General features: G+C 40.8%; 1 pseudogene; it reads left to right on the top strand.

Moving 5' to 3' along the window:
- Positions 1–222: 222 nt before the first annotated feature.
- LOC126191697 (U2 spliceosomal RNA) lies at positions 223–395 on the top strand (annotated as a pseudogene).
- The last annotated feature ends 411 nt before the right edge of the window (positions 396–806 follow it).

Here is an 806-nt window from a genome sequence, read left to right as displayed (position 1 = left end):
ATCCTAAGGTAATATACTTAAGTATCCGCGCCTAACGCGGCCTCATGATATTTAAGTGGTGGGCTTAACCCACGAACTAGAATAGTGATCAAATACTTAAGTACGGTTAGTACCGTTTTTTCTTAAATCTATCTAAACTTAATAAACCTGTAAAACTCGCATTGTATAGAGTCATGGATATTCTTTTCTTAAATTTATACTTCGTAAGATTGTAACTAAGAATTATCTCGGAAAATAAAAATCTGTTCTTATCAGCTTAGTATCTGATACGTCCTGCATCGCAGGACCAGAATATTAAACTCATTTTTGGCTCATGACGGAGTGCTAGGGGCTTGCTCCACCTCTGTCGCGGGTTGGCCCGGCATTGCAGTACCGCCGGGATCGGCCCACCTAAAATTAATTAAAACATAGCCTGAAATGGGTTAATATTCTGCAGTGATCAGATATTCAGCTGGTGACAAAACTTGTCGTAGATGTCGATGTCCCCAGTAGTTAGCTGCTTACACACCACGTATTGTTTTAATTAATTTAGATTATCTTAAGTACTTTTTTTTTCTTTTTTTTTTTTTTTTTTTTTTTTTTTGCTGTGTGCTTGACCGCTCTTGCAGCCGCATTACACTAGGCTGGTAATTTATGGGGGCACAGGACAGTGCCTTCGGATGCCTCGTTGGCGTCTCTTATGGTCCGGCCACAGATAATTTTAAATAATTTTTTTGGAGTTATGACCTTAGCTCCTCGCGAACGTCGTCGCCGCCGCCGCACGCACGCAGAATACGTGTGTACACACACACACACACACACATATG

The sequence above is a fragment of the Schistocerca nitens genome, chromosome 6 (assembly GCF_023898315.1).
Source record: "Schistocerca nitens isolate TAMUIC-IGC-003100 chromosome 6, iqSchNite1.1, whole genome shotgun sequence".
NCBI lineage: Eukaryota > Metazoa > Arthropoda > Insecta > Orthoptera > Acrididae > Schistocerca > Schistocerca nitens.
This window is presented reverse-complemented; position numbering and strand designations above follow the sequence as displayed.